Source organism: Equus asinus, chromosome 22, assembly GCF_041296235.1.
Source record: "Equus asinus isolate D_3611 breed Donkey chromosome 22, EquAss-T2T_v2, whole genome shotgun sequence".
NCBI classification, from domain to species: domain Eukaryota; kingdom Metazoa; phylum Chordata; class Mammalia; order Perissodactyla; family Equidae; genus Equus; species Equus asinus.
In genome coordinates, this window is record NC_091811.1 from 22144985 (window position 1) to 22172062 (window position 27078).

At 34.3% G+C, this 27078-nt stretch overlaps 1 long non-coding RNA gene across 1 annotated transcript; it reads right to left on the minus strand.

The window, feature by feature from the left end:
• Positions 1-803: 803 nt before the first annotated feature.
• Positions 804-13745, minus strand: LOC139041632 (uncharacterized). The gene is made up of 4 exons (XR_011497131.1): positions 13636-13745; positions 11182-11222; positions 4704-4767; positions 804-1082 (listed from the first exon to the last, which is right to left on the minus strand). It is a non-coding gene; the product is annotated as an uncharacterized lncRNA (long non-coding RNA).
• Between the last annotated feature and the right edge of the window lie 13333 nt (positions 13746-27078).

The following is a 27078-nucleotide window of genomic DNA, read 5'->3' on the forward strand; positions in this document are numbered from 1 at the left end:
TTATGACCTCTTTAAAATATATAATACTTATGTGAGGGTAATATTTACTACAATATGTATCCTCTTTGTCTTCCATCATATCTTAAGTGTTGGGGAACAAATAATTAGTCTTTTAGATTCATAAATCACTGAGTTGAGGGGAGCTGCACCCGAAATTCTATTCCAAATGATTTCAGTTAAAGATCCTCAACTGCATCTTGACATACCTAAATGATGAGATCCTGGATTTCAAGGTAAGTGCATTTTGAATACAGGAAGAATGTTGTGACCAGATGGTGGACTGTTGTATATCGTGTTGTGTTTCCACAGTTAGCCACAAAAATACCTTCTTCCTGATCTGGTCTCTGCTTTGTGCCCATGTTTTCCCTTCATCAAAGTGTGTCATCTACTTCCCTTCCACTTGAGCTGGTCTTATGATTTGTGTTAATCAATGAAATATGGCATAATCGAATCTGCGTATTTCTGAGTGTAGGTTATGAGACACCTGAACATCCTACTCTCACCACTTGGATGTCCTTTTTCGAAATTCAGCCAGAAGGTTTAAAACTGGAAAGTGTCAGCTGTAAAAGTTGGCCATGAGTTTGATGATTACTTTCTGAAGCAATTAATACAATTACCACTGTAATCTTAGTTAATACTTAGGAATTCTATACATAAAACCATAAGATATAAATTAAAGAAATATATGAGAAATAAATACTCCTAAGAAGTTAGACCAGTCAGATAAATAAACAGGGCTTCTTGAATGCTAATATCTTTATTTTATTGATAGATTAACATTAATATAATTTAATTTTTTTCTGAATTTATATTTTGCATAAAGCTTTTGCATAATAAAAGGAAGATGATAGAACTGTGTCACCCTTTATGTGTTATACATTCTTGCTGGACTCAGTTTCTCAGTCTTAAAACAAGGAATGAGTTCGATAGGTAGATAACATATCCATACCAAAAATTGCCTTTCCAAGTACGAGAAGGGAAACATATTGCTCTTCTTCTTTCATTTGATTGTTCAAACCAGCATTTTCTTAACATTGCACATCTTCATATTCAAAACCTTACAGACATTTTATTGTCTATCTCTGGTAGGGGTAAAAAAATTGAAGTCATCATTTTGTATGTATTTTTATGATTCATGCTAATTGTCATTTTTATTAAATTGAATAAGCATATTCAGTTTTCCGAGATGATTCTATACATAAAGGATCAAATAACCTGATAATGCTCACTTAAGTAATCAAAAAATGTTTTGCCTGGATCATTGTTATCCAAACAAATAATCACTCTAAACTTGGAAGAAAATATATTATCAATAAAACAAATGAGGCATATATTACTAATAATTCATTTTTATATTCATGTCAATACCATTTTTTTTCCTTTTCTAAACCAGTAGAAAAATCAAAGAATGGACAATACCTTGTATGAATCAGTTTCATCAGTGTAAATAGGCAATTAATAAAATTTGTATTAAAATTAAAAATAATGAAGTGATACCAAGAAATGGATAATATTAAACTTGAAATTCAGTGTTTCAATACTTCACTGGTAATTTAATATAATTTCATCCTTTCTAATCCCAGTTATCTAGTTAAATAATGTACTTATTTTGGTTAAAAGTGTTTAAAACAAAAGAAAAAAATGATTACTGAGCATTTCATTTTACATGGATTTCTATATTTTGGTTTTTGGTTTTATAAAAGATATTGGTTCTTATTTGTTTTTAGCACAGTAGTACTGTGGTTCCACCTGTGAATAAGTCACATTATCCTTTTATTATGGGAATTGAGAAAAGAAACAGCACTGATTCTACTCTATGTCATTAATAGGTATCACAGCACATTGTTCTCTATGAAAAATAAATTCACGTTGATAAATATAGTGTAGTCCCTTCTTTCCTACTTAATAGTCCTTAGAATACTGTTAGTATTCTTTAGAACACTGAGAATATGACACAGTATTGTTTGCTTCACAGTAATATCGAGCCTCTGTTCAATTCTTATAAAAATTTTGACCAAGGTAACTCAGGTGTACGAAATGCATTTCCATTACCAGCAACCATTGACAGTTTTCCTTCACTCCAGCAAGCATACAAAACCCATGGTTTTATGTTCACTTGTAGTTAATTTTCCAGGACATTAACGCAGGCACAAAATCTTGGAGGCAGTAATGAATTCCTTTTACTTATACCCTTGCTGAAATCACATCTCATCTGGATTCAAATGTCCTGATTGAAAATATCCCTTCCTTGTTGCCAAATGAAACGAAAAAAGCCTAAGGAGAATTTGGTCCGTGTCCAGCACTTATTATTTTAGTTTCAGAGTTACAGAAACACTCTCTAATATGTCCAGGGAAGGTTTTACTTAAGGTTACACATTAACCGCCTTCTCTTCTTTTACTTCTTCAGTCTTGACCAGAAGGTAGCTTTATAGCAGTAGTTATGCTCTCCACCATTTAGCCCTCCATTATTTCTCTATATCTATATCTTCTGTTATATAGTCCTCTTAAAGCTTTAAAGAAAGATTAAATGTTGCACTATTGTGAGATTATTTTCAATTGTTATAAAATCATCCTATGCCTTTGCCTGTTCCTTCATAGTATTTCCCGAGTGTCTCGGAAGGTATATACATCAGGTTGAGGTCTTCATTTATTTCCTTACTGATGTATAAGACACGTTTAAATATTAAGAATATTAACTCACTGTCCATGATGTAGCTTTTAGATCAATTTTTCAGTTTTTCCAATTTTTCAGTTTTTCTTTAAATTAATGGTTTTACCAGAATTTAGCTTAAAACCATCACAAATTTACTAAAAATTTTGCTGTAATTTTTTCTTTAAAAATATCTTCACATTCTGATTTCAGTTATATTTTCATCAAGTTCTTTCAGTTTATATTTCTCATTAAATTTTGATCTTTTGGCTATATTTTAGTACATAGTGTGAGGGGAATATCTAATCTATAATTTTCCAAATATGCATCTAATTATCATGAGATAAACTGTCCTTTCTTAGATCATTTGAATGATCACTTGAGTGAGAACTACCATATTGATATTTTTTATAAATTTATGTTTCATTTTAAAACCTAACAGTAAAAGATCTTAGCTCAATCAGATAAAGTTTCATTCATTATTTTTAATAAAAAGAAGATGTTTGACCAAGTCACTGTCATCCGAATGGAATCTAAACTCCCAATTACTGATAATTAGATAACATAAATCAGTAACGGTTCTCTAACAACATATTTAGGATGGGTTAGCTAAATTAGCAATAGACTAGACTACATTAAGACGTAAAATGACACTTTTCAAATCATTTTTGTCATGATTCCTCACATCATGCTATGGCTATACATTAACAAGCAGAAAACATTTTGATTGATAAGAAATGTTTCAAGCATTTGCTGTGTTTCATGTGTTTGATGCAATGCATTAATAGTTAGGAATAAGGTAAATATCCCAAGGTCTCATTAAACAAAAACCTATTAAAACTATTTCACAGCCTCCACATGAGTATTAATCTACCAATAATCACTACAGCACTGACTCCTTAACTTTGATTTTTAGTTCTCTTTTTATTTCCTTTTAATTGAAAGCTCGAATAGGAATTTAAGAAAATATGTCTTATATCTTAAATATTCATTTATAGTGGAACAATTTTAAATTATTGAATCTACAATATTTCCAGAACCATAAAGTTTAGAACGTTTTTATCCACTAGCACAGAACATTTTGAATGTTCCAGAGTTTAGAATAAGAAACAGATGTTAACAAAAGAAATGTAAAAAGTTTAGCATTATTGAAACATTCTCAATTTGTTCAAAACAAATCAAATTATCTAGGTGCAAAAACTCTCTTTTGCCACCATATGGGACTAAACTATTAAACATAACTGTTCTACTTACAGTTATTGCAAACATTAAGGATAAAGAATATAGTGGGAAAAGGATGATAATATATGAGATAATTAATATAATTTTAACCACATTTACTTATCATTTAAGGACAAACACGGTCTAAAGCCTTCACTGATGATGATGATAGATAGAAGATAAACATGAGATAGACAGATGATGGATGATGGATAGGTACATAGATAGATAATAGACAAATTGAATAGAATCAACTTTCCCTTGAAAATAACATGCTGAAATGAGACTTTCACCCTTCCGCAGAGACCAATTGGTATGATTTTAAGTTAACTTTCTCATTGAATTTGGCCATTTTTTTAAGAATTATATATGTTCTATGTCCATCAAAAATTTTTATTTCAACTTTGTGTCTACTCCTCATTACACCATGCTTTTTTGTTCCCTTTTTTTTTGACTGACAACCCTCAATCACTATTTTTGCAAAAGTGACGAAGAAGATGCTTAAAGCTTTCTCACTTGTTGAATAACAATCAGCTAGTTTAGTCTGATAGTTTCAGTTTCTTGTCACTATCCTCCATAAGCCTCTGTGAAACAAAAGCAAACAGAATGGAGGCTGAGAGGATCCAATCAGTGGCTTGGGCTCTCTTTTAGACATTACATTTTTCTAGTTTCCTTGAGTTTACCTTCCAAATAACTAAAAGTATATAGAGAAGAGGAAACTATTACTTATTCAGATGTACTCATACATCTTAAAAGCAGTAACTAAAATATAGCATAGGATTATAAAGTTCAGCTATGAATGGTGTGAGTCTCAACAGATAGCACAACTTACCTTCCCTTCCTCCACATACCACTCAAGAAATAATTTTATTGTGTGAGTTGCAGCTTTGTCTTTGCTATAAGAGAAAAATGAGAAGCATAAATGGGAGCTTAATTACATAGAAGTGAACAAGATAGTTTGATTTTGCCACAAAATAAATAAAGGCATAAGTTTACACAAAAGTCTCCAAACATGTTTGTTTAGTATTTCTTCCATTAAACAAAAGCCAGCACAAGACCAGTGTTCTTGCCTAGGATAACTATTCTGTTACAGCCATTTCTTTCTCTAAATTTCTAAGGGGAAACAAACCTCTTCCTCTTGTTCTAACTGTTTTCCAATTGAAATATTTAGTTACCTATTTTAGCCTACAAACTACTATTTCCAGTTAAAATAGTCATTTTGTTTGCATACTTTGTAACCTCAGTGATGTTGACTGCTTACCAACCTGTTAAAACTATTTAAGTCTCGATCTACCTACACAATGTTAAAAGTAAAGACACCACTGTGACCACATTGGTTTCAGAGTCCCCTGACTAGAAGGGATGTTGAGTGAGCAATATATAAACCCTCCCTCCACAACATCTGCTTCTCAGGGTATTGCCCAAGCTGTCCTTACAACTAAACGCCTTGGGGAAGAAAATTTTCTACACTTGCTTCTCCCATTTTCTCACTGCCTACTTACCTCATAAACCATTGCAATCTGACTTTTGTGGGTTTTTTTTTTTTTTACCACACCATTCCACACCATTAAGATTGACTGCTAAAACCAAGGTCACAAAGGATGTTTTCACAGTGAAATCTAATGGACATTCTTTAGCCTTAACATATTTATCACTCCATCATTCTTGAAATAATGGATTCCACTGGTTTCTGAGACATCAATTTCCCTCTTTTATTTTCTCTTTACAGGAATATAACAATAGATTCTTCTCAATTTCCTATTCTCTTTGCCCATAACTTCAGTACTGAAGCAGCTCAGATTTTGTTACGTTTCCTCCAACCACACACTGTCCTGGTCAGTCTTCTCTATCAATAAAAGGAAATTGCCACCTATATTTTGCTGACTTTGTACGGAATTTCATGAGTTTTATTAGACTTCCACACCAGGTCAACTTAGTTGCAGCAATGGATATGGAGATGTGTGCTTTACATCTTGTCATAGAAAAATGAAAGGGATATATTGTAGCCATAGTACCCTTTTTGGGGGGAGGGGGTGTCTTCCAACTGATTACCACATGATTGTTTTTCATTCCTTCCAAAAATGAGCAAACTACATAAGTAATATAAGCAAATTGATGTCTATATGCTCACAAAAAGTTTGCGTCTGTTCTCTTCTACTTGCTACTGTGTCCTGTTTTCAATAAAACAGCTGTTGAATGTCTTTTGTAAGGTGATAAGGGTTTTAAATTATGATTTGCCTTAACAAAAATCTTAACATATTTCTGGCTGTTGCTGAGGAAACTGAAATATGGAGCAGAAGACTTACTTTGATTTAATGCTACAAGCTTGTCTATTAATATAATCCCCTCAGACTTTCCTTTTTATACCTTTGCTACAGACACTTTTGGAACAACAAAACACATTGGCATAACACAGGAATAATTGCGCCATTGTGTGTTCTCTCACTTCCTATATTATATAATGTATAGATAGATATACTATATATAGAATATATATTTTATATATGCATATCATAGTTACATATAATATACTTAATATATATGTATAATATGACAAGACATTTCCCTCTGCTCTGATGTTTACTTCAATTTACAAAGTCACCACTGACATAAATGCCATAGGGCAGATGCTGTCAAATGCTCTGGATGAATTTAGTCCTTGACTAGACATCTAGATTATAAAGAACATTTTGGATCAAATCAACAAGGAAACTGTCTTTCAACAACTCTAGAGCAAATCTAATTATCTTGTATACTCTTAAGAGGCAAATAGTATCCACTCAAATATTAAATATATAATACAATCCTTCACAAAATGCCAAGTGAATATGAAAAGAAGACATTTGAACTGTATTAGAAAAATAAACTTCCAGAGTATTTTCATGTATTATTCCTTTCGTTAATTCAACATAAAATTAAGTGTTCTATGTTCCCAACATCGTACAAAGTTTGAGGTACAGAAGAACTTTCAGATTACAAAAGTCCAATAATTAAAATGATCTAATGTGAAAATAAGAATAGATTCACAATTTGATACAATAGTATACGTGAGTCCAGGAAAATATCCAAGTATATTTACAAAAAAAATATTTACACAAATTGCGAAATATTTAAGCAATTTATTTAAAACTTGTTTCAGTACTAAATTTTAATATATGATAAACATAGCATTAAAATCAGTGATGAAAGAATAATGAATCATTTAAACAGTGCTCTGACAATTGATCACCGGATTGAAACATACAGAGTTAAGAGATGTAATTATTTGTACTCGTACATACACATACATGTTTCAGCTTTCTCCCTCACGTCCCCAAATAAATTTCAAATGAATAAAGACAATGTTAGTGTGCTTTAATGTTAGACATTTCTTTACATATTAAAGTCATAAACTTAAGGGTAAAAAACTAAAGGGAAAAATTGGTGAGACATGCCTGAAAAAGAGATTACAAGCTTAATATATAAGGAATGCATACTAAGAAAGAAAAGATACATGTGATAAATGGGAAAAAGATGCAGACTAATTAAATATCAGAAGACTATAACTTAAAAGAATAAAATAAAAATAATCAGCCATCAAATTGTCAAAAGTGTGAAATATTACCTTACATTGGTGCAGAGTGATCAAATAACTTTCTATTATGCTTTTTGCTATAGGCGTCTGGTGAAGTGTTTCTGAAGCTCAATTTCACAGTATGTACTTAAAATAATAGAAAAAGCTGAAACTCTTAGGCATATGAATAACAATTCTGTACTTCTTCCCAATAAAAATAGCAATGGTCCAAATTCGTGTATAATGATGTGCTTCTCAATATTACCTTTATTACCCAAACTCAAAATCAATCCAATCATCTAGTAATAGAAGCATATTTAAACAAACTATGAACTTTTAAAATAACTTTTTTTATTTACGCAATTGGTCACAGTCCAATATAAAATAACAAAAGCAAGAAACAAACCATCTAAATTCTGTCCCCAGGAATCTTTTCTATTTCATCCAGCTCTTTAAGCAAAAGACATTGAGACCTTGAGAAAGGAATAAAGAATTGGAGTAAGTACTAGAAACTTACAGTCCAGGAGAAGGAGAGGAGCCATCCTCCCACTTAAATTTGTCCTCTTTTTGATAAGACATTCCAAGCGTGATGTACTACAAGTAACTTCATGATATTCTGCATGGAACTAAATGCACAATGGTGATTCCCTAATACTAAAAGCCATTAGAGATGAGAAATATGGAACTTGTGTCAAGAGAGAAGCAAAGAATCATAAAAATAATTCATTCTATATATGCTCAGTGAAAAATGAAACATGAGCAAAACATTTCAGGAGATACTCCAGTCTCTATGCATTTCTTGAACCATGAATTAAGTAAAAAGAAAGATAGGAAATAGAAAGCTTTATATTCAAGAAGACACTATACCACAATATGAATTACTTTTCTTGCTCATTTAATCATTTACTCAACTCTGTGCCTGTTCTTCATGCTTAAGATATATCATTGAACAAAAAGGACAAAAATCCCAGCTTATGGGAGATTTGGGGCAGATAAAAGGAAATATACATGTAAATTATATGGTATGTAAGATAGTGGCAAGAGCTATAAAAACTAAAGCAGAGTAAGAGGGACTAAGAGTACAGAGGATAGTTTCTAGGGGACACTGATACACAGGTTGCAATTTTAAATAGGTTTTCAGGGCAGATTTCATTAAGGTGATAGCTGAATAAATACTGGAAGGATGTGATGTCGTTAGCCATGGCTATATCTGAGAGAAGAACATTGCGTGCAGAGGGAACAGTGAATGCAAACATCCTATGGTGAGGGCACGATGGTATGTTGGGAAAAGAAAGATGTGCTGAAGTGGGGCACACCTGGGAAAGATGAGTACAAAACAGTGTCCCTTTCATAGGTTTTAGAGCTGCAGGTAAGCCCTTCCTTTGACTGTTACCTACTATATGTTTGTATCCCAGAAGTACAGAAGAAAGTCAATCTTACCATCAATCTGATCCTTTCCATTTCTAAAAATGTAGCATTCAAAATAACAGAAAATTAGAAGTTTAAACAAGAAACCATTCCCACAGTCTGCTAGTAGCTGTGGTCTCTGTATTTTACGCAGGGATTCAGAGGAGGTCCACGCCTGTCTTCTAGGAAAGAAAATATTTATAACTCGGAACACGCAGAACCTCACAAACAAGACCTTATGGCTTTGTACCTTATCACACTTAAAAGAATGAGGCTGTTACTAAGAATCATTATCAACTCAGATTTTTCTAACTCCCAGATTACTTTGTTTGACATTTAGTTCTTAAAGAGCTTCAATGAAATACAAATTCAGTTTTACAGTCACTTTAGGAATACAGAACCTAGCATTACGTGAGAGTACATTTTGCACCTGATATTTGCACTATGGAAAAAGTTATGGTAATGATAATGATCAACTGGCAAAATGGACAAATAATTTTAGTGCAGTCCCCTTCCCTACTGAATTAGTTTTATTTCTGGCTGAAACATTTGATTACTTATTAACCAGCCTTTTAACGTGACCAGCCACTAAAGGATTCTCAAATGATTGATCTAATTGTTCAATAGTGGCTGGGTTTCTCATAAACAAAAACCCCTAACATTTTAATGCAAGACCTGTGTAAAATTTACACATTTGCAAAATTTTGTAGAAATTTACAAAATTTATTTATCATAACTATAGACCAATTTTACACTACAATTTAACGAACACCATAGAAGTTTTATGATTGCTCTGGTATTTAAAACTCTTCTCCTTAAGGAGATATTTAGAAACTATAAAAACACTTGCTTTTCAGATAGTCAAGTTCTATTTCTTTACTCCTTGAGCATCTTGTGCATACCTCCACTCTACACCTGGACACTTTGGTTTACTTTTGGTTTATATGCTTTCTGCAAGTCTCCCAAGGGCAGGGTTCATATTGTACGTATTGCTGATCACTAGCCCTGTGTCTGGCAGGTAGTGAGCATTGACTAAATGTGAATGAACAAATAAGTGAATGTTTTAACTAATTAGTGTAGGAGGTTATGTTTGATAAATGTGGAATTCACTCAGTTTCAGAACGTGACATGAAGAACTAAAAGAAGCAAGAAACCATCAAAACTGCCCTGTTGGTGTGTTAGAGAGCTCTTACTGGATTATGGAACCGAGTATTTTAGGATCACAACAAGAAAAACAATGCAGCTTTCTGTAAAGATAGTTTGTTCTAGCTCTAATATCATCTTTATTTTAGGCAAGAACTTTGTGGACCTGAAGAGATTTTGCTGTGCTTTATAAAGACTCAATCCATTGATGAAGTCTCTTCACTTTGCTCTCAAATGCCTGAACACTTTGAAAGTCTAAGAGAGACGATTCAAAACACACATAAGATACATACTCAGTCATAAAACAGTAGCTCATTAGATTATGAAGTTTAAATTTTATAGTATTTTCCTTCATAATGTTCTCTATAAATGTTTTAAAAATCTATAAAAAAGATATTTAGTTAAGAATGTTTTCATTTATCCTCTATTATTTCTAAAGTTTATGCCTAAATCTAAAATATCATATCAATTCCTTATAAGATTGAATGTGTGTAAATATTAAAAGGACAAATGTCCAACATAACTAAAATGGACAAGAAAACCCTGTATCATGAACGATTGATTCAATATGCAGATTTCACTTCCTAATCAAAATTTCAGAGTTTTGAGATTCCAACTAATGTTATCAATAAGTAATACTAACTTTAAATAACCAGTTGCAAATAATTTTAATAATAATAAATGCATTATATTGATCTAATAATCCATTGCGACTATTAAGATCTTCTGCAGAAATAGCAATCATACAAACTCCCTTGAAAAACTTGCAGTTATCGGGGCCGGCCCAGTGGTGCAGCAGTTAAGTTGGAGTTCCACTTGGGCAGCCTGGGTTCGCTCGTTCGGATCCCGGGTGCGGACATGGCACTGCTTGGCAAGCCATGCTGTGGTAGGCATCCCACATAGAAAGTGGAGGAAGATGGGCACTGATGTTAGCTCAGGGCCAGTCTTCCTCAGCAAAAAGAGAAGGATTGGCAGCCATTAGCTCAGGGCTAATGTTCTGAAAAAAAAAATGCAGTTATCGAGAGCTCGCAAGGTCGAGTTCATTCATATAGTAAAAAGCTGTGACACTTTCATGTTATTTTTTCCTCTTTTCTGTCAGAGTGGCAATAAAACATTTACTAAAAATTGTTATCTGAAATGTGTTTAAAGAAATATGATAATCTGACAAATAGTCTGTTCCTTTTTTCCCTCAATTAATCAGACTTACGCTGATAACCAAAGAATCCACACAGCATCAAGAGTAGCAGGCTGAAGATTCCCAGGATCACAGGAGTTATTCCATAAAGAGAAAAGGGAAAAGTAGAAGCAAAGAAACAGAATGAGTGATAATCAGGCAAAATGTGAGCTCTTGTTATTGGAAAGCTTAGTATCATTATTTTCCATTTATTATTGTCCTGAAAATGTCCTAAGTTTTCTGAAAGATAATTTCCAATGTCTGAATTACTGTGAACTACTAGACTGGAGACAGAAAACAGCATTTAAGAGGATGTGCAGAAAATGATTAATGTAGCTAACTTCCTTGCTATCCTTGAAAGGCCTGCTTACAAGGTTAGCCTCAGCTGGTGTCTGGAACTTTAGATTTCCAGAGGGTTCCTACCACCATTAACTGATAAGAGTGGCTCACTATGCCTAAACTGTTTGTGCCCACAATGTAGTTTATGTTGAGCATCCGCTTTCCTTCTGGAAGTCTGGAATTTTTTTACATGCCAGACAGAGTCTGCCGATGTGATCAACCCCCAATAAAGACCCTGAATGCTGATTCCCTGGTGGGTTTGCCTGTTGGGCAACATTTGACACATTGTCACAACTTGTTGCCAGGGGATTTCACCTGACCTGTGTGACTCTATTAGGAGAGGACCTTTGGAAGCTTGAGCCTGGTCTACCCCACACTTCGCTCCATGTGCCTTTCCCTTTGCTGACTATGCTTGTTATCCTTTCACTGTCATAAATCTGAGCTCTAAGCACAACTGTCGACAGAGTCCTGTGAGTTCTAGTGAATCACCAAACCTGAGTGTGATCTTGGGGACCTGCAGGAGGGGTGAAATTTTATATACAAGGTATTATTAAATATCTATAAATATTAGGCATAAAATTTCAGTTCAGATTACATTATCCCCACTAATACAATGTGAAAATGCTTATTTTAACTCTATGTTATTATTAAGATAGAATTCTTTATTTGAACTTGATACTTAGTGACATATTCCCCTCATAGAGAATTACTGTAAATTTTAGGGAATGTTTAAACCAAATGATATTTGCTTTAGTCCTAAAACATCTATAAATTTATTAAATTTATCAAAAATACGTTATATCCCCACATTCTAGAAGCTACACTTTCAGACATCATTTTTTGGAATCATTTTGTTGATATGTTTATTTCTTTCAGAAATAAATTTATATACTCCAGTATAGGAAAAAAACATTTTCTGTATTACAAAAGAATCGTACTTTTGAAACAAGGTAAATACTGCATCAAAAAATGTTTATGTTCATAATCTATATTTAAATCATCTTTAATTTTCTGAAAAGTATAACTCTGTATCTAGCAACCAGGGTCAATTTTGCCCACAGGGGACATTTGTAAATATCTCAAGACATTTGTGGTGTCATAAGTGAGGGGCCAGTGCTACTGGCATCTTGTGGGTAGAAGTCAGGGATGCTGTTAAACATCCTACAATCCTACACCCGCTACAGCAAAGAGTTAACCAGCCCAACGTGTCAGCAATACTGAAGTCGACAAATTCTACTCGAACTGAAAGATATTAAGTTTAATTATGATCAAAAGGAGGCAATCAAATGCTAGTGTTTTACTTCTTTTTGTATTTTTACATGTCTACTGTATTTTAAACTTTGATTGTCTTGTGTAAGTCTTTCAATTTCATATGAGGAAACAAGACTAAATTTGGACAAATGGTTTTTTTATCTTTAAATATGCTCATTAACACAGGAGATTTTAAAAATGAGCAAATATGTTTTTTTAACTTCTATATATATTTTGAAAATATTTCAATCTCTATATTTCATCTAAATAGAAAAATTCCCCAATAGTAACAACTAAAAAGCAGTAAAATAAGGGGAAAATGTATCTTAAGGTAACAAAGAGAGAACATCAATGAATAAAATCTAGTATAGCTACTTTACGTCCATGTTGGTGTCCTCAGGAATGGGGCCCCACTCATCCTCTGGAGGAGGGGGAGGAAAAGGAGGAGGAGGAAGGGCAAGACATGGCTCCAAGTACACAATAGGGATTGTCTCTGTCTGCTCTGTGGTTTCATTTATCACAGACAATAAATAATTAATGTATAACCTTGTAAAGCAAATGAGATTAGAAGTTTGTTATTTTCAAAGAGTTGTAGAAATGCAAATACTGTAGTAGTAAAATCAAACACACTCAAATCACAGGTCCACCCAATGGCCCATCCAGCTCTCCTAAAACTATTTAAATTAATTGCTTACACTTTGCATCTAGCCACGAAACAGATTATCCTTCCTTTAATTACATTTAAAAGCATTCTTTCAAGTATGCCTGGGAAATATTAAAGAAAATATAAGACATTTACCTCCCTGTTATAATCATAACCATCAGTGATGATAGACAAAAATAACTAAAATTTTACTTTCACTAAAATTAAGTAGGACATTTAGATTTTCAAAATACCTGGAAGTTCGAAGAGTCTGAAAAATTTGACGTTCTGCAACATTTCAGATGATTTCTTTGCTCCACTTGTGAAGAAGAGCCAACAAAGACATTGCTAGGTTAATGAAGAGATATTTCTGTCATACCCTGCTAGAGTTGATGAGAAGTCCAGACCTCGCCTAGGGTGGGGCAGCTACCTACAGTTGTTATGTTACTAACTTACCTTGGTAAAGACAATTGAGGAAATATGAATTGATAACTGGATATATTTCTAATAGGTGTGCAAAAAAACATTGCCCATATTTAATTAAATTAGGTGCACTAAACCTTTTAATAACATCTGATTTGTAGAGGTAATACTCAATCACTCTGGAAATAAATTAGGAAAAGCCAGTCTCATAAAAAAATTATAATCAAGTAGTCTAAAGTAAAAATTCTCATGAGAATTGAATATGTAATGAAGGAAGAAATAGGTATATGGAAACAAAGAGTCTAGACAATCAGCGGAAAAAGAAAAGGAATAATACTGGAAATAACAGATATTTGCTAACCAAAAGTGGATTTAAATGAGAGACTATAAGAAATGATATTTGAAGGTAGAAAACACATATTAAAATCTATATATCCAGATATTAGAGTTTGGCTTAAGCTTACTTGGTACCACCCTCCCCCCTGACCCTTTTCAAATAAAATCGAGTTCTATTCATAGAATCTGTCTTTTGCTATTTACTGGACTCACATAAACAAAGCTCAGTATCTGTAGTGGTTAGAGGTAGATACTGCGCATAAACGAAAATAGACATACGGACTCTCTTATGAGGCTATAACCTCAGAAACTAATGTATATTTAAGCCAGTCTGGTTGAAACCACACAGGATGCTTCAGATACAGGCAGTTGTTATTAATTTTCTATCTTTCCATGTCCAGTGCTGATAAAACGGTCTAACAAATAACCCTAAAAATATATCATATTTTATATTTTAGTGCATGAAAGACAAGGCTGACTGACTACAATGATGGTATAACTTTATACTCACTCAAATGTCTCACTAAAGTCCAGGAAGGGGAGAACAAAGGCTTATTAACACATTAAATATATCTTAATTTTTTAAGAAATTTCTAATGTCATTTATTTTCTGCATATATTGTAATACATTTTGATTTTGTTTACTTTCTTACTCTAAATTATAATTTGATTCATTGCATTAAAATTATGTTGGATCAGAATTCAGATAACTATATGTGGGAATATGGAAAAAGTATTAGTCATTAAAGTTTGAATATTATTTATACTAAGCAAATATAAAAATATATGATATGGAAATATTTATTACCACAATCATGGATACATCCGTTCTATTAGAATGAAGTAATCTTATTGTACTGTAGCCTTTGATATGATTAACCACTTCTTCACTCGGGTAAGTATATATCCATGCATTTTAAAGAAAAAAATCCTTTAATGAATGACTTAGAAGGAAGACTCTATATGTTTTGTTGTTTAGGGGCAAAAGTCAATTTGCATAATAATGGACACTTATAATACAACATAAAAAGGAAGCAAAGAATGAAGATGAAGAGAAAGAGAAGACGAAGAAAAACAGCATGAAGAAAGGACATGTTACAAATGTGTCTATTTAATTTATATGAGCATAGGGAAAAGATTTACGTTGGTTTTTATAGGCAAGTGAGTCTATAGGGAAGAGGAAAAGATTTGCAATGTCTGCTACATTGTTAGGCCTCATATTATAGATGTCTATTATATTTATCATATTTTTAAAGTAGGAAATCAGGAATATCATTGCTTCACCATCCTTCACTCCTCATATCAGAGCAGGCGTTAGCTTGACATTTTTCTTCTGTTAAAAAATTTTCCCTTTTCATTTAGAACTGAAAGCTCGTAACAAATTCATTTTTGCTCCTCTTTTACTTTCCAATATTTAATAATTGCTGCCTATCTTTAGTTATGAATGACACTTCTTAGAATCCATTTGTTCTAATTATACATCTTAAAGTCCTAGAGTGGAAACACTTTACTTTCTGATTGAGAATCTAAGGTTTTCCTGACTAAATGGAAGACAGCATAATATAACGAGGAAACCACCATATAGAGTTTCAGAAATCCTATTTCGGAGTCAACATACCTGAAGCTTTGTAGCTTTGATAGATCAGTTTTGTAAGTCAATTGCCTTCTGCTAACCTTCCCCATCTGGAATATGACAAAGTGGAACTAAATGACTCACAATATACTCTTGAACTTGAAGTATATGTGGTTCTTCTCTAGCAACTTAACTTTAACTAAATTAATTTTTATACTTCAATGAGACCTACAATGAACTCTAAATTTGAGTAATTCTTAGTTTTATTTTGAAACTTTCCAGGATGACTAGAGGTTTCATATTTTCTGTGATGCCTTTCTTGGCTAATTTAATAATCATGACAACCTTGTTCAACATAAAAGAGTAAATTCTGAATGAAATTCATATTAAATCATTATAATCCCTTATGTGAGAGTAATATATCTATGTGATACATGGCTAAATATAGATATAGATATAATGAAGCTCATCACATTACATATAATTATCTGTTTCCTAATTGGTTTTCCCTACTAGATTTTTAGGTCCTTGGGGAAAACAGCTTTTTTCACCTTCAACATTTAACCATAAAACTTAGCAAAATGTCTACATGCTAAGTGTTCATTAAATGCTAACAGAAAGAATATGCTTGCTGCTTACCACAGATTTTGCACCGTTTTATCTGACTTTCCTTTTCAAGACAGAAGTTGTTTGCTGAGCTGCTGGGAGGTAATCCAATAGGTGGATCCAAGTGGATGTCAGCCCTATCTGGAAATGGCCTCCTCTGAGGAGAACCAGCTCACCCACAGTCATGCTCCCTTCTGGGGGCAATGCCAATGCCAGTGTTTTGTTGTTGTTGTTCTACCTAACCACCTCCTTTTGTTCATTTATTCATGTTTTACCACAGAGAACTCAGGCCTGTGAAATAGAACTGGGGTTAATTCTGAAAGAGAAAACTTGTATTCTAGAAAAAAAAAACATAGAAAAGAGGAAAAAGCATACTCATGTTTCACAGCACATTTTATTAGAAGCACTTTACATGTTGACAATAACAAAAGGACATTCGGTCTTTAGGTCTTATTTAATGTCACTATTAAGAAAAATAGGGTATAATTTTCCATTGTTTGTCCATGAAGTTATCTACAAGTCAGTCAAATTCTCCTATTAATACATGAGAGAAGTTATTTTTTAAAAAGGCCTTAATAGTAAAAGTTAATATCTGAGGATAGTTTATCTGAAATTATAAAATGAATTACTAATAAATATTTATGAAATTAATGATTCTTTTCCTTCTGGATATACAGAACAAATACTTTTTAAAAAATTTTTATAAGCTTCTAATACTACTATTGTCCTGGCTTTTTAAACAAATTGCTAAGGTAATTTTACAGTTTATTTGACAGCTAGTACCACACAATCCTACAACTTTTACCACTTTGCAAAATAGACAAAGGGGAAATAGCTTTAAAATTCCTCTGTCTTAGATCTTATTATAGTTAAGAATGGTTCTATATTAACACCCTCCTATGATCAACCAGTGTGTCTTAGATTGCCATCTACATCCATGAACAAACTATAAATTAGTTAATTGGCTTGTAGATTTTTTGCAGAGGTCCGTAAGACAAAAAAGTGAAAGCGGTAGGTGGATTATAGGCCAATTCATAGAACATATCCTTTGAGAAGGAAAACCAAGTTTTAGAGTGACAGATATGAAGAAAACAAGAGAAGAGATCACAATACCCAGACTCTTGGCCCCACCAGTATACAGATAATTTAACTGTATTCAAATGGTTACTAGCTCCCATGTCTGACAAGTTTTCAGAGTGGAGAAGAAATTATTAGAAAGAACGATTCAGACCATCAGTTCAAATAGTCACTTTTATACAGTGTCAGGTCAATTCAACTTAGTCTCCTTCAACCATTTAAAGTTTGCTCTTTTTCTTTTTTAAAGATTTTATTTTTTTCCTTTTTCTCCCCAAAGCCACCCGGTACATAGTTGTATATTCTTCATTGTGGGTCCTTCTAGTTGTGGCATGTGGGATGCTGCCTCAGCATGGTTTGATGAGCAGTGTCATGTCCACGCCCAGGATTCCAACCAACAAAACACTGGGCTGTCTGCAGCAGAGCGTGCGAACTTAACCACTCGTCCACGGGGCCAGCCCCAACCATTTAAAGTTTTAAAGTGAAATACATTTCAAGATAATACTTCATCTCAAATCTAATTTAATAAATTATAAATGCACTATTAATTTGCGTGTGTATGTTATGTGTCATTTTAAAACATTTTAGATATATTTAATAATATAAAGTAGGATAAACATTTTGAAATTAATATACTTAGGCCACTGTCACTAATTTTAATTTGTATTGACCAAGAAAAGGCAGCTTAAACCTTAACTTTGAACGAGCTAGATAAAAACATGTCAGGGGCATATTTGAGAAATCTGTCCTTATTGTACTATAAAAACAGCTAAAAGGTTTTGACAAACATCTAAGTACAATTTCTTTGCTTTACTTTATAAGCAAAAACATTTGAATATCCAATTTAATATTTGGCTATCATATTTTTGGTTTGCCTCTATTGGGATGACGTATGAGACAAATGATTAAGCTTTTCAAAATTAAAAGAAATTTTATCTGACCACCGTTCTAATTTCTCCAGTGAAGCATAAGAAAACATTACTGTTAATAAAGTGGTATACCTAGTCTTTTGAAGTAAAAAATAATAAAGTATCCAGTCACTTTTGTAAAAGAACATCCATGAACTTTCATCTTCAGAAATATATAATTGCTGGAATGAAGGCTGGATGTGTCACCAAAATTAATCCTAATTATTGTTAAAAGCACTGACTCTAATAGTTTAGATGGAGGAAAAACCTCCAATTAATAATAACATAACTAATATTTCTGGTGAGAATGAATTCATAATACAATGACTTGGATTCCTCTTTCTGGAAAGAAGTTAAATTAGCTTGGTAAATCATTCTCTGAAATACCCTGCAAGGTATTAATTCACTAAACATACACAAAATATGGTAAATACTAAAGAGATGTGTTTCTATTACAAATATGATAATTCTGATTATTGCTACCTTTACAAAGTACTATACATACATTAGATCAATATGATACCAATGACAGACTCTGAAGACACTTTCTATATTTTATTTACATTTTAACACTAGCTTAAATCTCAAAATTATATAGATGTATACTTATTTCCTTTTTGTTGGTTTCACTAGAACTTAAAAAATATGGTTTGTTAAAGGAAGATTACAAAAAACAAATATGCATCATTAATGTTACATGTAACATACCGGAGCTGCTTTTAACATGAACTCCTACCTCTTACACATATACACATGTATGCACACATATCAAAACAATCCTGAACATATTTTGATACTGCTATTAGACAAAGATCATTGTTTAGAAAATTATTCTCGGCTGGCCCTGTGGCTTGGTGGTTAAGTTCACATGCTCTGCTTCAGTGGTGCAGGGTTTCACCGATTCCCTGGGCACGGACACAGAACCACTCATCAGGTCATGCTGAGATGGCATCCCACATGCCACAACTAAAAGGACCCACAACTAAAATATGCAACTTTGTACTGGGAGGATTTGGGGAGAAAAAGCAGAAAAAAAAAGATTGGCGACAGTTGTTAGCTCAGGTGCCAATCTTTAAAAAAGAAAATTATTCTCAAACAATTAAATAATAGACTAGATGGACCAGCTATTTTTCTTCCCTCATATTATATGCTTAGGGGCCTTAAATATAATATATTGTAAAAATATGCAATTTATAATTAGGATTCAGACATTGTGAAACTCTAACTTGAAAAACAAGACTGTAACTCTGAAGGATAGAATTTTTCATATATGGCGCCAGCCTGGTGGCACAGTGGTTAAGTTTGCACATTCTGCTTCAGCGGCCTGGGGTTCACCAGTTCAGATCCCAGGTACGGACCCATTCACTGCTTGTCAAGCCATGCTGTGGCAGGCATCCCACATATAAAGTAGAGGAAGATGGGCACGGATGATAGCTCAGGGCCAGTCTTCCTCAGCAAAAAGAGGAGGACTGATGGCTTAGATGTTAGCTCATGGCTAATCTTCCTCAAAAAAAAAAATAATTATTCATATCTTTCCTTTATACTTCCTACCCCTACAAGCATCAACTCAATGTAATGTCAATTGATATTACATTGATATATAATGTATATATAATATACATCATACTTACAATAATATATTAATACAGTAATTATGTACAATAATATAAATCCTGATATTACTGATATATAATGCAAAATTTGTATATGCTACTTATTTTTAACTAAACTAATGTTTGAGATTCTAGAATATGCCATTGAGTGGATTTTCCCCAGGAGTGGGCATGAAAGCACAATATGAATCTGGAGAGAAAAGAGAGAGGAAAAATACTAGAAAAAATAAAGGAAATATTGAGCCTTGAAGTTTTCTATAACAAATGTGGAACTTATAATTACGCTATACATTCTTTTTACTATGTATTTCAAGAAATGAAAAAGAAACTGAAGAGATATACACTGCCTAAATACAATTTCAAGTAAGTGATCATAAATTAGAAGCCTCAATATAGCTAAGATATCAATTCTCTTTGATTTAATCTATAATCCAACACACTCCCAATCAAAGCCCAGCAAGATTTTTTGTAGGCATTGACCAACTGATTCCAAAATTGATATGGGAAGGCAAAGGAACTGGAATAGTCAAACTAATTCTGGAAAAGAACAAAGCTGGAGAATGCACATTACCTAATTTCAAGACTTATTATAAAGCTATATTTATCAAACAGTGTGATTTGGCAACTGATTTGATGCATAGATCAGTGGGACAGTTTAGAAAGCACAGAAATAGACCCACAAAATACAGTCAACTGATATTCAACAAAGGTGCAAAGTAATTCAATCGAGGAATAATGGTGTTTTCAACAAATGGTGCTGGAACAAATTGATATACATAGGGAAGGAAAAACCCAGACACATACTTCATACCTTAAACAAACAAACAAACAAATCTCAAAAAGAATCATAGATCTAACTGTAAAAATATAAAACTTTTAGAATAAAGTACAGAATAAAATCTCTGTGAGTTTATTTGGCAATGAGATTCTAGATATAACATCAAAAGCACAACCCATGGGAAAAAAAGATAAATAGGGCTTTATGAAAGCTTAAAGTTTTAGTTCTGTAAAAGACACGATAAGAGAATGAAAAGACCAGCCACAGAAAGTAAGAAAATATTTTTGTAAATTACACATCTGAAAAAGGCATACCTCAGATTATAGAAGAAAGTTTTGAAAATGAATGATGAATTAGACATTCTGAATAGTGCTGTATCTATTAAAGAATTTAAATCAATAATTAACAGCTTTCCAAAACAGAAAGCACCAGACCCAAATGGGTTCACTGGTGAATTCTGTCCAACATTTAAGGAAGAATTTATACCAATTTTCTACAATTTCTTTCAAAAGATAGAACCAGAGAAAACACTTCCTAACTCATTCTATGAGGCTAGCATAACCCTGATACTAAAACCAGACAAAGATATTACAAGAAAAGAAAACTAAAAGCTAATATCTCTCATGAACATAGATGCAAAAATCCTCAAAGAAATATTAGAAAACCAATTCCAACAATAAATAAAAAGAATTGTACACCATGACCAAGAGGGACTTATTCCTGGTATGCAAAGCTATTCAATGCTCAAAAACCAATTAATATAATTCATCAGGTGAACAGGCAAAACTTAAAAAGTCGTATGATCATATCAAATGATGCAGAAAAGGCATTTGCCAAAAATCTAACATTCATTCAGTATAAAAACTATCAGTAAACTAGCAATGGGGGAACTTCCTCAACTTGATAAAGTCTATCAATAAAAAATCTATAGCTAACATCATGCGTAATGATGAAAAACTTGAAGCTTTCCCACTAAGATCAGGAACAAGGCAAGGATATCCCTCTCACCACTCCTTTGTAGCATTGTGTAGGAAGTCCTAACTAATGTAATAAGATAAGAAAAAGAAATAAAATATATGAAGTTTGAGAAGGAAAAAAAAACGGTGTTTGATTGCAGATGACCTGATCATATATGTAAAAAATCTGAAATAATTGACCAAAAACTCCTGAAAGTAATAAGCGATTATAGCAAGATGGCAAGATACAACGTTAACATACAAAAGTCAATCACTTTCTTATATACCAGGAACGAACAACAGAATTTGAAAAAATAACACAAAACCATTTAAATTAGCACCCAAAACAAGGATGCTTAGGGATAAATCTAACAAAATATGTGTAAGATCTATATGAGGAAAACTACAAACCTCCGTTGAAAGAAATCAAAGAACTAATAAATGGAGAGAAGCTCCATGTTCCTGGATAGGAAGACTTAATATCATCAAGATGTCAGTTCTTCCCAACTTGATTCAACATCAATGTCAACCAGAATCCCAGCAAATCATCTTGGGGATGTTGACAGACTGTTTCTAAAATTTATGTGGAAAGGCAGAATAGCCAGATTAACTAACACCAGTTGGAAGGAGAACAAAGTTGGAGGACTGACAATACTTGACTTCAAGACCTAATGTAAAGTTACAGTAATCAAGACAGTGTGATATTAGCAAAGCAAGTAAACAAATAGATCAAGAGAACAGAAAATAGAGCCCAGAAATAGACCCATATAAATATAGTCAACTGATCTTTGACAAAGGAGCAAAAGCAATACAATAAAGCAAAGATAGTCTTTTAAACAAATAGTGCTGGAATAACTGAACACTCACATGCAAAAAAAAAAAATGAATCTAGACACAGAACTCACACCCTTCATAAAAATTATCTCAAAATGGATGATAGACATAAAGGTAAAATGCAAACCTATAACACTCCTTAAGACATCACAGAAGAAGTTCCTTATGGCATTGGGATGGGCATGACATTTTAGATATGACAACGAAGGCATGATCCATGAAAGAAAGATTGATAGACTGGAATTAAAATTAAAATTTTCTACTCTATTAAGGCCAGCCCAATTGTGTAGTGGTTAAGTTCATGCACGCCATTTCAGTGGCCCAGGGTTCATCAGTTTGGAACCTGGGTGTGGACTTATCCACCACTTATCAAACCATGCTCTGGCAGGCATCCCACATATAAAATAGAGGAAGATGGGCCCAGGTGTTGGCTCAGGGGTAATCTTCTTGAGCAAAGCTGAGGAGAATTGGGGACAGATGTTAGCTCAGGGCTAATCTTCCTCAAAAAGAAAAATTCTACTTTACAAAAGACACAGTCAAGAGAATGAAAACATAGGCTACAGATTAGGATAAATTAGTTACAAAAGACATATTTGATAAAGAACTGTTATCCAAATACATAAGTAGCTCTTCAAACTCAAAAAGAAAATAGCCCAATTTTAAAATAGGCCAAGACCTTAACAGATACTTCCTCAAAGGCAATATACAGATGGCAAATAAGCAGAGGAAAACATGCTCTACATCATATGTCATCAGGGAAATGCAAATTAAAACAACAATGAAATACCACTACACATCCATTAGAATGGTCAAAATCCAGAACACTGCACCAAATGCTGGTGAGGATATGAAACAACTGGAACTCTCCTTCGTTGTTGGTAGAAAGGAAAGCTGGAAAGCCACTTTGGAAGACACTCTGGCAGTGTCTTACAAAACTAAACATCTTTTACCATGTGATCCAGCATCATGCTCTTTGGCATGTACCCAAAGGAGTGGAGAACTTATATCCACAAAAAACCTGTTCACAGATGTTTAGAGCAGCTTCATTCATAATTGCCAAAACTTGGAATCAACCAAGATATACTTCAGTATGTGAATGAGTAAATAAACTGGAACATCCAAGCAATGAAGTATTAGTCAGCACTAAAAATAAATGAGCTATCAAGCCATGAAAAGACATGAAGAAACCTTACTGCATTTTGCTAAGTGAAATAAAGCCAATCTAAAGAAGCTACTTATGTTATGATTCCAACTATATGACGTTATGGAACAGGGCAAAGTATGGAGATAGCACAAAGATCAGTGGTTGCCAGGCAGTAGGGTGAAGGGAGGGATGAATAGATGGAGCAAAGAAGATCTTTAAGGCAGTGACAATACTCTGTATCATACTATACTGGTGCATACACGTCACTATATATTTGTCCAAACCCATAGAAGGTAAAACACCTAGAATAAATGTAATGTCAATATTGATTTTGGGTGATTATGATGTGTCAATGTATGCCCATCAATTGTAACCAATGTACCACTCTAGTTGAAGATATTGATAATGGGGGAGTCTATGCATATGTGGGAATGGGGAATATATGGGAAATATCTATACTTTCTCAAATTTACTGTGAAACTAAAACTGCTCTAAAAGATAAATCTTTTTTTTAACTAATGATAAGAAAGCACACAACCCAGCTACAAAAACATTAGAATTGACATTACCAAAGCAGATGACAAACAAATACATGAAATAATGTTCAACAGCATCAGTCATTAAGTAAATACAAATTAAAACCAAAGGAGATACCACTGCACACCTACTAAAATGGCCAAACAAACACTAAATGGTACAGCCACTGTGGAGGACATTTAGCAGTTTCTACTACAGTTAAACATAAACATACCAAATGACCCACCAGTAGCACTTGTAGATGTTAACCGAGGTGAATTGAAAACTTATGCCTACACAAAATCCTGTATGAATGTTTCTATGGAAACTTTTTTTTATAAACGCTAAAAATGGGAAGCAATCAAGGGGTTTTGCACAGGGGAATAGATAAACAAACCAACCGTGAGACATTCACCCAATAAAATACTACTTAGCATCACAAAGTGATGAGCTGTAGTGACATCAGTAAAATAGTGGACTAGGAAGTTCCAAGCCCTCATTCCCCAATAGAAACACAAAAAAACCAAAGCAAAAACAGGCACAATCTTGTCAAGATGGCAGGTTACAACTATTTTTGGAAAAATTACCTTGGAGAGAAAACTGAAAGCTGGATAAAAAGAACACCCACAACAAGGGACAGTCCTGACTAAGGCAGAAGAGGCTGAAATTCCTGCTGTAGAGGAAAAAAGCCACCTTTGGAAGCAGCAGAGTCTCTCAGCCAGCCAGGCAGGAGCCACGCTAAGGTACACAGCCCTCCCTGGAGAAGTGAGGTCTGGAGCAGGGGCAAATACTGCAATAAGCATCCTTCAGACTCAGCACAACTGAGTTGAGGGTCTTACTATCTGGCTTCATTGGCTATTAACTGCAGTGAGGATACACCCACAGAAGCTATCAGGCAAAAGCCAAAAAGACCCAGGTCTTAAAGGGCACATGCACAAACTCACCCATGTCAGCAAGCTAAAATCACCAGAGAGAAGGCCAATAGTCCTTTGGTGAAAAGACACTCACCTGGTGGGCTTTGGGGTCATCTTGGTGAGGGGAGGGACCTCTCCAGAGATTGAGACATTGGTGGGGGCCATTGTTCTGACCTGGTCTAGGCGTGCTGACACAGACCCTGGTAGACACCATTGAGGTTCTTCCCCTGGCCTGTAAGCCCAGGGGTCTGCCACATCCACAAGAACACAAATTTAATCCAGTTCAGCCAGGGAAGGCAGCTAGCCCTAGGGACAGGGCCACACAATAGCAAGCCCTCAGGCTACTTGTCCGCCTGTGTTGTCTGGGTGCCTTGATCCTCTACAGGCAGGCGAGTGTGTCCACCCCTGTGGGGCAGGGCCTGTGTGAGGACCAGGTGAACTGTGGGGGCATTAGTGGAGAGGTGGGGGCCTCTGCAGTGAGGTGTCTGGGTATACTCCAGGGGGTGAGGAAGTGCACACAGACCAGGATTGTATTGATGTTGTGTGTGGTCATGTGGGGGTGAGACTTAGTGGCAGAAGACCTATGCTTCACAAATAGCCATACAAAAGATCAGCCCCACCTTCCAAAGCCTGAAACAATTGAGTGCTCCCATGCCTAGGGCCAGCCCCTCTCAACTGCACTCCTAAGAGAACTGACAACAGCCTTGTAGGTGTAAGCCTTGTAGGACCGAGGGCTATAGCAACTGAAAGCCCCTGAGCCTAGCAACTAGGGTTGCTACTGGGTACCTACCCAATTAATAGGAAAACTGTAACAGGAGTGTGCTGTTAGAACTTGTGGCCAATGGGGCTGAGGCTCCCCAAACCAGATTTACAAACAGGTGGCCAGGGAAGGAAAGATCAGACTCCCTGGGTACCTGAATTAAAAGCAATCCTGCCACAGTAGAAGGACACAAGTAGCCCACAAAGGGGTCACTCTTGGATCATTTGGACTGGTGACAAGTGGGAAGCACACTGATGGGCCTCAAAAGGCATCTTTTACATAAGGCCACTTGTCCAAGATCAGGAGACATAGCCGACTTACCTAATACATAGAAATAAGCACAGAGAAGAGGCATAATGAGGAGACAAAGGAATACATTCCAAGCAAGGGAACAGGACAAAACCGCAGAAAAAAGGAGTAAATGAAACAGAAATAAGCAGCCTACCTGACAAAGAGTTCAAGCAAAATCTCATAAGGATGCTCACAGATTTTGGGAGAAGACTGGATGAACATGGTGAGTTCATCAACAAAGAGCTGGAAAATATAAAAATCAACCCATCATAAATGACGAATACAATACTGGAAATGAAAAATTCACTAGAGGGACTCAGTAACAGAGTAGAGGATACAGAAGAATGGATCAATAAGCTAGACAAAAGACTAGAGGAAATCATCCAAGCAGAACAGAGAAAAGAAAAAAGAATTAGACAGAATGAAAACAGTCAAAGGAACTCTGGGACATAAGCCAAATAACGTTCATATTATAGGTGTCCTAGAGGGAGAAGAGAGAGACAAGGGGGCAGAAAATTTACTTGAAGAAATAATAGATGAAAATTTTCCTAACTTAAGGAAGGAAACAGACATCCAAGTACAGGAAGCACAGAGAGCTCCAAACAAGATAAGCCCAAAGAGGCCCACACCAAGACACATTATAATTAAAATGTCCAAAATTAAAGATAAAGAGAGAATCCTAAAAGCTGCAAGAAAAAGGCAACAAGTAATATACAGAGGAATACCCATAAGGCTATCAGTGTACTTCTCAGCTGAAACCCTACAGGAGAGAAGAGACTGGCATGACATATTTAAAGTGCCAAAAGGAAAAAACCTACAGCCAAGAATACTCTATCCATCAAGGTTGTCATTGAAAATGGAAGGAGAGATAAAGAGCTTCCCAGACAAGCAAAAATTAAATGAGCTTATCACCAAGAAACCAGTTCTACTAGAAATGCTGAAGGGACTTATTTAAGTGGGAAAGTGATGAC